Genomic DNA, 16,260 nt, shown 5'->3' with positions numbered 1-16,260 from the left:
TAGGTTGACAGTCACCATTGCTCCGCCCGCGAGGTGGCTGGCGAGCGCCCTCTGCTGGACCAACAGGAGGCTCGCAGGCCCCGGGTGCGAGCTGCGCCTGCGCTCTGGAGTCTCTTTGCAAATCATCCGCCCGCCACTAGGTGGCGCCCAGCAGTAAGGCTGGACGCGCAGGCGCAGACGGGCTAGAAAAGTCGCGCATGCGTGCGGCCGCGCCGACGGTCAAGCCAGTCCCAGCTTCCCTCCAAGCCAATTGCCTGGCTGTAGCGCCACCTAGAGGTGCAGGCGTGGAATGGCCGCCCCGACCCGAACTAAAACTGGGTCTGGGGTCGCGGGGAGCCTGTGCGCAAGGTGCAAAGACTCATAGGATCTTGGGTTCTCAGATTTGTCTTGTGGAGGCCACGGGGAGGCCACCGGGCTAGCCAAAGTGGGTGTCCCCCAGCATCCTGGGGGGGGGGTGTCGCAAGTGGGGTCCCCTGCACCCCTCCCCAGTCCTGCCTCCTGCATCCTGAGCGCTCTGCCACTTAGGGTCAGGGTGTGCACCCCAACTTTTCTGCACACTTGATTTCCCCAGTAGTGAACATGGCCTCAGTTGCCCCTTGTCAATCCCTGAAGGGGCAGCGTCCCTCTATTGCAGGGTGACATGCTCTTGACCCCAGCACCTCCCCCTTTTTCTTTCTTTACCTGGAATTGAACCCAGGGGTGCTTCACCCCTGAGCCCCGTCCCCAGCCCTTTTTTCTATTTTATTGAGACATAGGGGCTCGCTGAGTTGCTCAGGGCCTCACTTTGGCTGAGGCTGGCCTCCACCTTGCGATCCTCCTGCCTCAGCCTCCCGAGCTGCTGGGATGACAGGCCTGCACCCCTGCCCCCTCTGGCTCCCGTTTGGTTTTTGGACCCAGCGTCCCCTCTCCCGTGGCCTTCACCCTGAGTGAAGAGGGGTGACCTGGTCCCCTTTCCTTCACCTCGGCTCAGATCCCCAGGGTAGCCTCCATCCCTAAGCCCTGGCCTCCACGATGTGGGAAGGACCCCAGTGGCCTACTCAGTGGATGTCCCTGTAGCCATAGGTGGGTGGGTGACAGGGCTCAGTCCTGGGCATCTGCCTGCAGCCCTGGCCTGTGGCTCAGAGAGCTGCAGAAGGGTGGGGTGACATGTTCCCACTTACATTTGTCTTGGAGGCTGACATGGGGAGGATCACTGGGCTCTCACAGTTTCACCACAAGTATCCTGACCGGGGTGTCTGGTGCCGAGCTGATAGCGCAGGCCTGGCCGCAGCCCCCGCCGGAAACCCGCCCTGCCAGCGGTTGGGGGGCCACAGGCTTAGACAGGAAACGCCCCCGGGTGTCCCCCAGGGCTTATGGCCTCTGCAGGAGCCTCTGCCTTGGACCAGGCCCCGGCGCCATTTTGGAGATGGGCCTGGTTCCTGGGGACGGAGTGGCCTGAGATCTAGGGGGCCTCTGTCCCCTCCCTGGGCAGGTTTGGGAGAGGATGGCTGTTTAACAACCAATCCCCAAAGACTGGGTGGCTTGCAAACAGGACTTTAGCCAGGGCCGGTGGCGCATGCCTGTCGTCCCAGCACCTCAGGAGGCTGAGGCAGGAGGATCGCAAGATGGAGGCCAGCCTCAGCCACTGAGCGAAGCCCTAAGCAACTCAGTGAGACCCTGTCTCTCAATAAAACTCAAAAGGGCTCAGCAGTTAAGCGCCTCTGGGTTCAATCCCTGGCACCCAGAAAAAGTCTGGTGTGACATTTAGAAAAGACAAGACACTAAAATAATTTAAATTTAAATTGATAGAAAATGGGGCGATGTGATACATGGACTTCGTCTGAAGAGCTGGGGAGGGCCTGACATCTTTCCCTTTCTTGTTTCTTGGCCTCTTCCCCACCCCAGGCCTGGTGGCTGCAAAAGTCCCATTTCATGGCCTGGCCGTCCCTCCAGGACCCACTCATTCAGTTTCCGGCTTCCTCTGCCCAGACCTGGCTCCTGGTGGCCCCAGGACTCTTACGCAGTCCACAACCTGTGCACCAGGGCATGGCCACACCCACACACCCAGGCTCCGGATTTCTGACTTATCCACTGAAGACTCGGGGCTTGCTCGGGCTTTTCTCCAGGGCTGTTTCCAAAGTCTTAGTTCCAGCTGCGGCCCCTCTGGACCTTCCCCTGGAGGCCAAGGCCTCTGGGGCCACCAACGCAGACAGAGTTCTAGAAGCAACCGCAGCTGAAGAGAGAGGTCCCCCCCCCCGCTTGCCCTCCTTCCGCCACCAGGCTGGGGACCTGGAGCTGGTGAACCTTGCAGAGGCCTGGGGTGGAGAAGTCAGGGGCTGAGTGTGCAGTGGGTTCCAGGGGAGGCCCGGCCTCCACCCACCAGCACTGCAGGGAGTCCAGGGGTCCTTCTTTTGGCGGGGAGGGTATCAGGGATGGAACCCAGGGGTGCTTCACCCCCTAAGCCCCATCCCCAGCCCTTTTTAATATTTTATTTAGAGACAGAGTCTCGCTGAGTTGCTTAGGGCCTCACTGAGTTTCTGAGGCTGGCCTCCACTTTGCGATCCTCCTGCCTCAGCCTCCTGAGCCATTGGGATGACAGGCGTGTGCCATCGTGCCTGGCTAGGGACACTTTGAATTGGACTGGGCTAAGAAGAAGCCATCTGTAGACTGAGGCCTGAGCTACAGCGTGTGTCTGTGCACACCCAGGACAGGGAAAGGGAGAGCCATTTTGGGCTGTGACTCATGTGTCTCTATGCGTCTATGTGTTTAAGGGTGTCTGATGGTAGGGACCCTGCCCATCTGTGGCCTAGCAGAGAACCAACCCAGCAGGCCGGCCCTGTCGCTCTCTCTTCTCTGTTGCTCTCTTTTCTGTGTTGCTATAACCAAATGCCTGAGGTCGGAAGCTTTATAAAGTAAAAAGGTTCATGTAGCTGGATGAGTCTAAAGGACATGCCACTGGCATCCTGGTGAGGGCCCCCCGGGGGGCTGTGTCAGAAGCACAAAGGGAAGCGACAGAGTGCAGATGGGGTGGGCTGCTGGATAGCAATCTGGTGTCACAGGGAAACCCTGGGCGACTTAGCGAGACCCTGTCACAAAATTTAAAAAAATAAATAAATAAAAAGGGGCTGGGGATGGGGGGGCTCCGTGGTAAGCGCCCCTGGGTTCAATTCCCAGAACCAAAGCCCAAACCCCAAACAAAAAAGACCCCAAAACCTGGTCTGGAAAGATCACTTCCCTTCCACCAGGTCAGCTCTGACCCTTCCTGAGGGAGGAGCCTCATGACCTAACCACCTCTCCCTAGGCCCCGCCTCTTAAAGGCCCACCACCTCAATTCCACCATCCTGGGGGGGCCCAGCTTCCAGCACATGAGCCTCGGGCCACATGCTCATCCCTTGCAGAGTCCCCTACAGACAGACAGACGTACAGATGACCCAGCTGGAGTAGAAAACCTGGGCTTTGAATAAACCAGAACTTCTATATGTCAACAGCCCTGGACGATTGGTGGTGTATTTTTGGCACCCAATCTGGCTGTTCTTCCACTTATTCCATGTCCGTGTCCCGTGGTGGCCCTTAATAAAACTGACTGCTTTGTTATAGAGACCTGTTGTCCCCTTTGCAAAAATGGGGTGCCTGGGCGCTGGCCCCTGAGGGACTTCAGGGAAGAGGAAGGCAGGGGCCTTACAGGACATGGCCACTAGAGGGCGCCCGAGCCTCGCACATCTGCGCCTCCTCGGCAGGAAGCCAGAGCCTGAGTGCGCAGGCGCCCTGGGCCTCAGCCTGGTGGTGGTGGGGGTGGGGGTGACCCTGCCTGCCTCCGTGTCCTCATTTGCAACACGGGGTCGCCCCCAGAGTGATCTCACAGGGCTCTTGTTGAGGATGAAAGAAATCGTGGACGGGAGACCCCCCTTCACGTCCATAAGTGACTTCATCTGGGCATCCCAGAGGCTGGGGAGGCTGAGGCCAGAGGATCGCCAGTTGGAGGCCAGCCTCAGCCACTCCGCGAGGACTTAAGCAGCTCAGCGAGACCCTGTCTCTAAATAAAATATAAAAAAGGGCTGGGGACCATCAGAACCTGCAGACACGCTGTGGCCATGTAGAGCATACAGTAGGTACTTAATAAAGGCTGGCATCCCGCCTCGCATGCCAGGGACTGAGTCCCTAACCCTCTGAGTGGTAGCTGAAGCCCAGGTCTAGGAGGACCCGGGGAGGGAGAGGCTGAGGTCCTTGCTCCGTGTCACCCTGTCTGGGTACCAGGGATGGAACCTGGGGGTGCTGAACCCCTGAGCCCCGTCCCCAGCCCTTTTTCTATTTTATTTAGAGACAGGGTCTCGCTGAGTTGCTCAGGGCCTCGCAAAGTGGCTGAGGCTGGCCTCCACCTTGCGATCCTCCTGCCTCGGCCTCCTGAGCTGATGGGATGACAGGCGTGGGCCCGGCTCATTATATTTTAATTCTATTTCTTCCTCCTGTTCATGCCTGGCTCCTGAGGCTTGGGGCAGGGCCTGACTTAGGAGGACACCCAGAGTCACGCTAGAGCTGAGCCCACAGGAGATGCTCAGAAAATGGTGTCTGCGATGGTCGTATTCCCTCACAACACTCCTGGGCTGAAGGTGCATGGGACCTGGAGACTGTCTTCGTCCCTGACTGCAGTGCCACCCGCTAGCTGGAAGTTGGATTTGCTGGTCCTCACAAAATGTTATGGTCATCGTCCAAAACAGAATCCATCTGCACTATTGAAAAAATCAGCAGTCCGGGGGGCGCACGCCTGTCATCCCAGAGGCTCGGGAGGCTGAGGCCGGAGGATCGCAAGTTGGAGGCCAGCCTCCACACCTGAGCTCCTGTGCCACTTAGGGACCCCCTAAATCTGTAAATAACCGTGACAACACACCCAACCCCCACCAGGCCATCCTTGGGTTTCTGGTTTTGCTCCCAAGAGCAGCTGGATCAGGAGGGTTGGCGTGAGTCCCTGCATCCAATGACCCAGAGCCTCCAAAGCCAGCCCTGGGTTCCACTGTCCGCCATGATGGCTTGCCGGGCCTCCCTCCACACCCTTGGCCTCTTCCTGTCCAGGTGGCCAGAGCTGGGCTCGGTCCCGTGCCTATCTATCTGCGGCTGAGGCCTCTCCCTCCGGTCCTTCCTTTCCCAGCCTCCGGTGGGAGAGGCCGGGGAGGATTTTGTGCATTAATCTCTCAGCCCGGGGGGCGGGGTGGGGGGCCTCCTGGTCAGGTGGTCCTTATCAGGGCCCCGGGTCCTGTCAGATGGGCCCTTATTCCGGAACCCGTGGGCAGGGGAGGGTGCAGCAGGGCGTGGAGGCCGCCCCAGCCTCCTCGGGCCTCCACCTGCCCTCACCCCCCCACCCCCTTGACCACATCAGGATACAGACTCTGCATGGATTCCGGTCTCGGCCAGGGATTTCAGAGTTCTGGTCAACCGCGAGCTGGGGATTTCACAAACGCCTCTCACGCCCTGTGTGTGGGCAGGGCCAGGCGGGGCCAGCAACGGCCACCCTGCCCCGTGGTGGCCTCTGCCTCTGATGCCACCGTCCCCCCACCCCCTCCCCCCCGACCAACATCCATGGGCACAGGGTCCAAGGTGGGCCGCAGCCAGGGGGCCAAGCAGGCCTGGGACCCAGGAAGAACTGGGGAGCCTCAGTCACCCATCTGTACAATGGGCTGGCCATGTCCCCACGGGCCACAGGCACCCAGAGGGCAGGAAGGCGGCCCTGCTTTGGTGCCCTTGGAAGGCCTGGCTCAAGGTCACCAGCGCCACCCAGGGGGCCCTCCACAAGGGGGACATTGTGACATGACAAAGGTTTTATCATCATGTCACCTAAATTAGTTAGGATATAGAATCACCCAGGGTCAGCTGTCACCTGTGTCGGTCTATAAGGATGAGACCTCATCGCACATAGTAGCATCTCATCTAATCGATTAGGTATAGTAGTACGTAATGAAACAACAGGCATGGTAATCTATGTAAATATATTAGCATATATGATAATGATCACGCATAACATTATCTTGTCTAATTTTTAAAATATTTTTTTTTAGTTGCAGATGAACACAACACCTTTATTTATCTTTATGTGGCGCTGAGGATCGAACCCCGGGCTTCACCCATGATAGGCCAGCGCTCTGCCACTGAGCCACAGATCTAGCCCACATATCATATATTTTAAATATAAGATATAGTAATATTATATATAATATTACTATATTATATGTTATATATTATATAATATTACTCTATACAATATAATATAATATTATATATAATATTATTATTATATATAATATTACTATTTTATATATTTAAAATATATAATGTTATATATAATAGTAATATGCAATATTACTATATCTTATATTTAAAATATATAATCATATATTATATTAAAATGATATAGAATATTACTATAATAAATGTCAACATGTAATATGTTATCATGCATTATATGTTATGTATCATATATGTTAACATAGAATGTCTGTTAGATATCATGCATATGATACATTGTATAATATACAATATGATATATAATACACCAATGCATAATATTACACATGTTGTATACAGTATCACATATAAACATATGATATATATTCATGTTACTCTACGATAATAATAATTATCATTCTGTCGTTGCAGCAATAATAATAATACCTCTAATAACCTCTATCCATTCCTTTTATATATATTTATAACTTCTTTTTTGGGTACCAAGGATTGAACCCAGGGGTGCTTAACTCCTGAGCCCCGTCCCCAGCCCCTTTTTCTATTTTATTTAGAGACAGGGTCTCGCTGAGTTGCTCAGGGCCTTGCTAAGTGGCTGAGGCTGGCCTCCACCTTGCGATCCTCCTGCCTCAGCCTCCTGAGCTGCTGGGATGACAGGCGTGCCCCACTGCATCTGGAAAACATGACCCATCTTTAAAGATTGCCTCTAAATTCAATAAAATGAATGGATTATCGTTTTGTGAGCAATGCTAATGTGTTTTGACGACACAGAAAAAGCTTCCTAGTTTTTTCTTTCCACACCTACACGGGAGTGCCTATAGTCGCCTGCAAAATGGGATCTTTCTGATTCATTTTGAAATCTACCAGCATTAAAAAAAAAATTCCATTTTTCATCTGCTATTTAACTTGAGATTAAAGTTTCACCATGGCTAGCCCTGGACATTTAAGAATTTTTTTTTTTTAAAAAGGAAAAAATTTATTTTAAGACAGGGTCTTGCTAAGTAGCTGAGGCTGGCCTCCAAATCGCAATCCTCCTGCCTCAGCCTCCTGAGCTACCAGGATTACAGCTGTAAACCTTTATGCCCAGCTTAAATATATATATAAAATATCTATGTGATATATGCATATGTATTTTAATGGGTTCTTGTCAGCTATAAAGTGAGGCCCAATGTTTTAAAATTTTTTTTTTGAGTGATGTTAAACAAGCCAGTTTCCACTTGTGGAGGCTGACGGGGTTGGGGGCTGTCGCAGATCAGAATCCGTATCTTAGATCATGTTTAAGAAGCTGGTGGGAAACTGCAGCTTTCCTAGGCGTCACTGTTACTCCCTATCAATGACGGTCATCTGGTCATCTTCGTTGCATTATCTGAGACACTTGGAGGAAGTATGGGGGGGACTTGGTAGAGGGACTGACAGGCCCCCGGTGACTCAGTCTGCCTGGGGACTTTCTCATGAGACCCTCGTGTGCATGGCTTGGGGACTGGGGTCGAGGTATGAGATGGAACCCAGAGGGGTGCTTCACCCCTGAGCCCCGTCCCCAGCCCCTTTTTCTATTTTATTTAGAGACAGGGTCTCGCTGAGTTGCTCAGGGCCTTGCTAAGTGGCTGAGGCTGGCCTCCACTTTGCGATCCTCCTGCCTCAGCCTCCCGAGCCTCTGGGAGGACAGGTGCGCGCCACAGTACCCAGCTTGTGCCTGGTCTATCTAAGTATGACTATGACCATTTAATGTCATCTTCAAGCTGCTACTGGGTCGTCACTCCTTGGTGACCGTGTGGCAGGGAACAGAGTTATGTCTTTTAGCTGAAAAGAAGCAATTATAATAATAAGGATAGCAAGGGCCTGTTGTCTCTGTGAGCTCCTTGGATTCGAATCCTCAGAATTGTCCTGAGGTCTCTCCACCCTAGGTTACAGAACAGGAAAGGGACAGACAGACAGACCAAGGATCTTGCCCCGGGGCCCCACAAGATGGAGCTGGCAGAAACCAATATACTGTATTCCTAGTCGGGTGCTTGGGCCTTAGTTGATCGGGTTGGAAAATGTGTGTGTTTCTGTGTGTTTTGTGGGGATTGAGCCACACTCCCAGCTCCTGGGAAATGCTCCTTAGAAGTAAAATTATTGGGACCAGGTACAGTGGGACATACCTGGAACCCCATCCCAGAGACCTGGGAGGCTGAGGCAGGAGGCTAGCACCTTGGAGGCCGGCCTCAGCAACTTAGCAAGACCCAAGTCTCAAAGTAAAAAATATTAAAAAAAAAAAAAAGGGCTGGGGATGTAGCTCAGTGGTGGAGCAGCCTTGGGTTCTATTACCCATAGCACAAAGAAGAGAGAGAGAGAGAGAGAGAGAGAAGAAAATAGAATCATTGCTATTCCCATGAAGCCTCTCTCATGAAGGATCAATTGGAAAGTTCCAAAGTGACACATCTTTGTCTCCTAAGGTGTTTCCTTCTCAAAGAAATGGGATTCTGGGAAAAAGAGGCTGAAGAATGGAGGACAGTTCTCAAGAGACCACAGAACTTTGATCCATAAATTTATCTTTTTTTTTTTTTTTGGTTCCAGGGATTAAACCCAGGGGTGCTCAACCCCTGAGCCCCGTCCCCAGCCCTTTTTAGATTTTATTTAGAGACAGGATCTCGCTGAGTTGCTCAGGGCCTCGCTCAGTGGCTGAGGCTGGCCTCCACCTTGCGATCCTCCTGCCTCAGCCTCCCCAGCTGCTGGGGTGACAGGCGTGGGCCGCCGCACCCGGCCCGAGTGCCCATGCACGTTATTGAAGCTGTCTCCTAGGTGCCCATATAGGTTGGTGACAATTTTATTTTTTCCGTTGTGAGCACTGAAGAGTCTTCAATGGCAGGACTCCAGCAGAGCCAGGGGAGAGGCCCCGGCTGCTCTTAGGATGGTACCTGGGTCCTCCAAGGGGCAGGGTCCTTGAAACCCCAGAGAGTCTCAGCCCTGTCCTCACGGGGGCACAGCCCCGAGGATGCACGTGTCCGCTGGCTTGCTTCCTCCCACAGCTTCCCAAGCACACCCGTGACATTTGCAGGTCGGTGACTCAGAGGACGGTTCAACATTTATCTTCTTCTTCTTCTTCTTCTTTTTTGGTCCTAGGGATGGAACCCAGGGCTGCTTAACCCCTGAGCCCCCCTCCCCAGCCCTTTTTTATTTAGACACAGGGTCTCGCTGAGTGGCTCACAGTCTAAATGGCCGAGGCTGGCCTCCACCTTGCGATCCTCCTGCCTCAGCCTCCGGAGCCACTGGGACCCCAGACTCTTTTTAAACTCTCCTGCACAAGGGCATGATACCAACCAAACCTTTTTTTTTTTTTTTTTCAATTTTTATTTTTTTTTTCCTTCGATGCTGGAGAGTGAACCCAGGGGCTTTGCACGAGCCAGGCACCACCACCCCCTGAGCTACACCCCCACACACACACCCCCAGCGCCCATGGTTAAGATTTTCGATTTGAGATCTTATGATCTGGTTCCAGTAACAACTTCTCTTCCTCTTGGGGCCACACAGATAAAGCCCTAGTTCTGCTCTAACAGCGTGGATGGTTTTTTTTTTTTTTTAGAAATTGGCAACAACTCAGGCCCAGAGAGAGAGAGGAGCTGAACTTCCACCTGGCTTGGGGTTTACCTTAGCCTGACTTTTAAATTTTTATTTATGTATTAATTTTGGTCCCAGGAGTGCCTCATCCCCTGAGCCCCGTCCCCAGCCCCTTTTTCTATTTTATTGAGAGACAGGGTCTCGCGGAGTGGCGCAGGGCCTCGCTCAGTGACGGAGGCTGGCCTCCACCTTGCGATCCTCCTGCCTCAGCCTCCAGAGCCGCTGGGAATGGTGTTCCTTTGAGGAAGGGGACAGAGGCAGCTCAGGAGCGCCCCCTAGTGACCGCAGGGAGAGGTGCAGCCTCTGCCACCCTGGGCTGGGCTGGCTGCGGGGTTCCTCTGTCCCTAGCAAAGGAAGGTGACCTTTGGGACCCAGGCCCCAGGACTGATCAGAGCGTCACACTCACCCTGGGGACACTGATCCCATATGGCTTCCTGTCTGACCCCCCATCTCTCCCTCCCCATGATCTGTCCCACTCACCTTTCCTCCCCTGTAGGCTCCGTCCCAGGGCTCCCCGTGTGTCGGTCCTGCTGAGATCTAGCTTCAGTTTTTCCCTACCCTTGCCTCTTCCTCTAGGGGGCCCGACGGTGGCAGAACACAATTCTGTCTCCAAATCAGAACGTTAGCCGGGCGTGATGGCGCCCGCCCGTCACCCCAGGGACTTGGGAGGCTGAGGCAGGAGGATCGCAAGGTGGAGGCCAGCCTCGGCCACTGAGCGAGGCCCTGAGCCACTCCGCGAGACCTTGTCTCTCAATGAAATAGAAAAAGGGGCTGGGGACGGGGCTCAGGGGGTGAAGCCCCCCTGGGCTCAATCGCTGGGACCAAAAAAAAGAAGTTTCTAGAAGCAGCTCACCCCTGGACTTCCCCGGGCCTCCACATCATTCCCCAGGATCAGCTTCTCTTCTAAGTTCCCCCAAAGACCTCAGGGAGCCCCCACATCCTGGTGGGCAGCACCCAGGCCCCCCCAGGAACTTCCTCTGCACCCTGTTGGTGGCAGGGTCCCCCCACAAGCCCCTGCTGCAGCCCACGGGGAAGACACAGCCGGTCCCCTCTCTGCCCTCATGGGGGCAGCCATTGCTCAGGGAAAAGAGGCCCAGCCGGGCCCCACTTGGCCCTGCCGGATGCTGGGCCCCCTCTTCCACCCCCAGGCACTGGCTTCACATCCGGGAGCCCCAGGTTCCTCCCCCGGTTCCCCCCAAACAACCACCACAACAAACAGAAAGAAGCCGGGCGCCATGGGGCACGCCTGTCATCCCAGGGGCTCGGGAGGCTGAGGCAGGAGGATCGCAAGGTGGAGGCCAGCCTCCGCCACTTAGCAAATCCCTAAGCCACTCCGCGAGACCCTGTCTCTCAATGAAATAGAAAAAGGGGCTGGGGACGGGGCTCCGGACCAAAGAAGGAAGGTTCTAGAATCTTCTCTCCCAGGTTCGGAGGCTCATTTGGCTTTTGTGATGGAATTTTTCTGTCCCCCACCCCCAGCCTCTCTCTCTCTCTCTCTCTCCCTCATTTTTTTTTTTTTAAATAAAAATCACCAGGATGGGTTCAAGATGCCTTTCTTTGACGACATCTCAGCCCTATAGGTCCCAGCAGCGCAGAGCCACGGTGGCAGAGAATGTCCCCTGTCACCGTGGGCTGCTCAGCTTTTCTTCTGAAGTGTCTGGCAAGAGCTATCTCCCGGTGACATGCGGCTTTCAGTGAGATTTATTCATCTCCCCGCGACCCCCAGCCCGGCTCCTGCAGGTGTGAAGACAGGCAGGGCCTTTGTGTGCCAGGCCGCGGGTCCCCTCCCTCCTGGATGGGGTCCAGGGCCTGTCAAGACTCCTCTGGGTCCCGGTTGTGCGGTGAGGGAGGGTGACATCTCTTGTCATCCGCAGCAGAGAGAGAGAGACTCCAGAGCGGCCTCCACGCTGCCTCTAATCTTCCCGTCCACAAAGGCCACTCCTATCACTCACTCAGGGGGACGGCCAGGGGAGGGGACCTGGAAACAATGCACCCAGCCTGTCCCCAGGGAACGAGGAAACAGCTAGTGGGCAGCCAGAGCAGGGGACAGGTAGGCAGGACTTATTAGGGACACCACCCACACACCAAATGACAGTGCTAGCTAAGGCTCAGCATCGGGGGGGGGGTGTGTGTGGGGAATCTGGGTGACAGTCCCTTATAAAAATAAGAGAGGCTGGGCACACCGGGGTGCCTGCCTGTCACTCCAAGAGCTGGGGAGGCTGAGGCAGGAGGATCGCCAGTTAGAGGCCGGCCTCCACAATTCAGCGAGGCCCTCTGCGATTCAGCGAGACCCTGTCTCTAAATAAAAAAAAAAAAAAAAATGGAAAAAGGGCTGGGGACCGGGCTCCGGGGTGAAGCACCCCTGGGTTCCATCCCGGGTTCCAAACCCAAAGAAGGAAGGACTCGAAATACAGTCAGCCTCCCCCATCCTGTTCCCAGCCTCCAAAATCCTTTCTCTGCCTCCTTTTCTGCACCAACATTTTTATTTTTATTTTTTTTTCGGGATCAACTGACCTCCAGGGGTGCTCTGCCCCTGAGCTACCCTCCCCAGCCCTTTGCTGTTTCTATTTTGAGATAATGTCACGGAGGCTGGCCTCGAACCTCCTGCCTCATCCTCCCTCCCGAGACGCTGGGATTCCAGCCATCACGCCCAGCTGTCCTGGTTCATTTCTGACTCCCTGGGGGGTCAAGGCAAAAAAAAAATCTCAGTGGAGGAGCTGACCCAGAGGCCTGTGGAGGTTCCCAGAGCCTTAGCTGGGGTCCACTCAGAACCCAGGGTCTAAAGACAGATGCGCAGAGGCACCGGCTGAGGACAAGGAACGGGGCTAGGGGTCGGCGGGGGGGGGGGGGGGGGAAGGCTGTGTCCCTGCCCAGGGGACTTCTCCTAAAGCCCCCTCCAAAACCCCGGAGGCTGGCCTCTGGGAGAGAGAAAAAAAAACAGGTGCACGGGGCCAACTTTGAACTCCTTTGCTGTAAATGAATCCGCCCCAGCAATTGGGAACAGAAAGTACTTCCTGTCCCCGGCCTGGGAACAATGGACAATAAAAGAATCCAGCCCTGCTGGGCCCCTGTCCCCTACCCCGGGAGGCTGCAGGAAAAAATGTCCCCTGCACATGCACACCTGCCCCCCGGGTGCAGCCAACTCCTGCATTGTTCTCGGTCTGAGCTTCAGCGGGGGCCTCTCCTTGTCCTGGGGAGATCTTTCTAGAAACTGAGCCGCAGGACCCCTGCCTTCCCCCACCCCCCAGAGGCACTTCCTGGGGAAGGGGACCTCGGATGCCAGGCGACTGAGCGAAGTCTCCTTGCGTGGGACGCTTTATTCTGGAAGCTCCTACTGTGCCCAGCACCTGGGCACTAAGTAGCATCTCATTAAAAGGTTTTGGAAACAGCTCACGGAATTCCAAGCCTTGTCACTGGGCGGCTTACTTGGCCTGAGTGTCAAACCCTGGGGAAGGCAAAAAGGTGGACACGGTCTCACAGAGTCCCCTGGGGTACGTCCCCAGTCGTTTTTAATTTTAATTTAATTTTTTTTTTTTAAGACGGGGTTTTGCTGAATGGCTGAGGCTGGCCTCTAACGGGCGATCCTCCTGCCTCAGCCTCCTGAGCCTGCTGGGATGACGGGCTCAGGCCACCACCACCACCATCACTCCTGGCTGAAAGAACCGTTCTCAGTGGCAGCTCACAGGGCCCATGGAGCAGGGCTCCTGAGCGTGCTGTGCTTCACTGGGTGAGGCCATTGAAGTCTCTGTTTCTTTTCCTCTGGGAGATGCCCATGGGAAGGGCCCCCGTCCTTCCTGTCCTGTCCCTGGGATCATGAATGGACCACTCTCTCTCTTTTCCTCTTCCACCGTCGTCGGAATCAAAGGGGGCCCTCGGGTGACTCAGGCACTTCCCATTACCCCGTTTCAGCATCCTCTAGTGGAGCCCGGAGGCTCTCCTGCGCTCTCTGGGACGGATAGGAAGCCTCCCATTGTTTGGCGACATGGATATTAGCACCGATGAAGGAAGCGCTCCATCAGATAATCGGCTGCAGCCCCAGCTGCTCTCCAGGAGGCCGGTGACCTGACCCCGGTGGCACACCGCCTGCCACTGGCCTCCTGGGCCTCAACCCCTGGGCGGCCTCCGCAGGTTGCATGGAGTCTTGCAGGAGTGGCAAGTCGCAGGAGTCTTGGAGGGAGCGGGGTGATACTGGGTCTGACCCTTGTCCTCCCACCTCCCTACCCCACCTGAAATAGAGAGAGGGTGGGGGAGAGGGAGAGGGGGAGGGGGAGGGGGAGGAGGAGGCCGAAAGAGGCCCGTGATGCCCATTTTAGGTGCCTTGCTTATAATTAGAGGCGGGGGGGGGGAGGGAAAGACGGAGAGAAGAAGGGGGACAGGGGAGGTCACATCCCCAGGAACCCCTCTTCCTTTTTTAAAAAAATTTTTTTTGAGACAGAGTCTCACTGATGGGCTGAGGCTGGCCTCCAACTTTTTGCCATCCTCCTGCCTCAGCCTCCAGAGTTGCTGGGATGACAGGTGTGCACGACCATGCCTGGCTCTCAGGGGGATTGAACTCAGGGGTGCTTAACCGCTGAGCCCCGTCCCCAGCCCTATTTTGTATTTTATTCAGAGACAGGGTCTCCCTGAGTGGCTGAGGGCCTCCCCATTGCTGAGGCTGGCTTTGAACTTGAGATCCTCCTGCCTCAGCCTCCCAAGCGGCTTGGATCACAGGCCTGCACCACGGCGCCCCACTGGCTCACATTAATTTTTTAACCAATTGAGTCACCCTTTACTGAGCACCTACTATGTGATAGAGGCTCAACCAAGGTCTCCATATGCATGGTCTCTGAATCCCGCCCCGCCCACAAAGGACTGAGACATTGCCACTTCCCACATGGGGACGCTCAGACACCTCCAGTGGTTTTTCAGGGGTCTTGGGGGCAGAAAGTGGCAAAGCCCCTCTGAGATGCCACACTATTCCTACCATCGGGTGCTGTTTTTTGGTCACGAGCGGCTGGGGAGGCTGAGGCAGGAGGATCACAAGGTGGAGGCCAGCCTCAACAACTCAGCAAGGCCCTGAGCAACTCAGGGAGATCCTGAGTTAAGCGCCCCTGGGTTCAATGCCTGGCACCCCCCAAAAAATCTGCACCCAGCTGCTCTCTGGTTTCGTGGGTGTCACAGGCTGGGCTTTGAACAGCTGTCCCCAAGCTGTCGCCGCTGCAAGCCTGGAAAGTTGGCCACTCTCTTCCTGGCTGCAAGCATGGAAGCCGAGCCCCCTCTTTCCCCGGCAGCAGTTTCCCCGCTGCATTGTCTGGAAGCCCAGGACTTGAACTTGAACTTGACCGCGGGCCACGCCCTTCATTACCATATGCAAAACTCCGCAGAGCATGCCGGGTCAGCGGGCTTGGAGGGGCTCCTGGGGGCGCCCTGAGCCATTTATAACCTTGTTTATGTGGGAAAAAGGGTTCCGTCATCCAAACAAAGCCTCCCGAGGAATTTTAGGAACACAATCAGTCCGTTAAATTGAGAGCTTCCTGTCTTTGTTGGGGTGGGGCGGGGATGAGCCCAGGAGTTTCAAACACTAAATGAGATAATATATTTTGGAAAGAGCTCCGTGATTCATGGATGGCATTCATTGGAAGGAAAATAGCAAAAGGGACCGCAGCAGAAAATAGCAAAAGGACCAAGGTTTGTTAGTGGCCCCAAGCCTGTAAATCCCAGCAAGAAAAAAAAAAAAATAGGAGGCTGAGGCAGGAGGATCACAAGTTGGAGGCCAGCCTCAGCCACTTAGCAAGACCCTGTCTTTAAGAAGGAAAAAAAAAAAAAAAAGGCCAGGATTGGGGTCCCTGGGGATGTGGCTCAGTGCAAAGTGGCTCTGGGTTCAATCCCTGGTACCCCCAAAATGCAACACCCACCTCCCTAAAAAAGAGGGGAGACATTGAACAAAGTTGAAAGTAAGGAATAAAATATGGGCCAAAATCTCTCCTGAGAGTCTCTAATTCCAATGCAAATATATATATATATATATATATATATTTTTTCTCTTTGGGGACAGTTGGGGACAAGGCACAGTGGGAAAGCGGCCCAGCGGGAAGGGACTGTGACGATGAGCAAGCCAAGGGCTGTCCTGGGTCCTTCTTCCCTGGTCACCTCCAGAATCGCGTCTATTTCATTTCTTCCCATTGTGTTTTGAGGCAGAGGCTTGGGGGTCCACGTTCTCCTGGAGGGACACTCCCCGAGCCAGTGACTCACTGTTGGCCCGTGTGGCCCATTTTAGGTGCCTGGCTTATAATTAGGGCACCTTGTCACCAAGGGGCGGTGCTGTTTCCATGTGGGCTGCGCCGACAGAAGGTCTGATGGTAGCTGTGGCTGACCAGGTGTGAAGATGGGGCTCCCCTGCTCCTCCTGCTCCTCCTCCCTCTCCTCCTCCCTCTCTTCCTCCCATTCCTCCTCCTCCCTCTCCTCCTCCTCCTC

Source organism: Callospermophilus lateralis, chromosome 20 (genome assembly GCF_048772815.1).
Source record: "Callospermophilus lateralis isolate mCalLat2 chromosome 20, mCalLat2.hap1, whole genome shotgun sequence".
NCBI lineage: Eukaryota > Metazoa > Chordata > Mammalia > Rodentia > Sciuridae > Callospermophilus > Callospermophilus lateralis.
This window is presented reverse-complemented; position numbering follows the sequence as displayed.